The sequence below is a fragment of the Orycteropus afer genome, unplaced genomic scaffold, assembly GCF_000298275.1.
Source record: "Orycteropus afer afer isolate SDZICR_OR568_19922 unplaced genomic scaffold, OryAfe1.0 scaffold00919, whole genome shotgun sequence".
NCBI classification, from domain to species: domain Eukaryota; kingdom Metazoa; phylum Chordata; class Mammalia; order Tubulidentata; family Orycteropodidae; genus Orycteropus; species Orycteropus afer.
The window spans coordinates 140,403-140,619 of NW_006922506.1; positions in this window are offsets into that span (position 1 = coordinate 140,403).

Consider the following 217-nt stretch of genomic DNA (forward strand, 5'->3'; position numbering starts at 1 on the left):
TCAGTAAAGATCAGTCCCTGGGAATCATGGTTGGAAACGTAGAGGGTCAGCAAGAAAAGAGGAAGACCCTCAATGAGAAGGATTGTTACAGTGGCTGCCACAATGTGCTCAAACATAGCAACAATTGTGATGGTGGCTCAAGACTGAGCAATGTTTCCTTCTGTTGTTGTTAGGGTCACTTTGAATTGGAACTGATTGAATGGCATCTTACAACAAC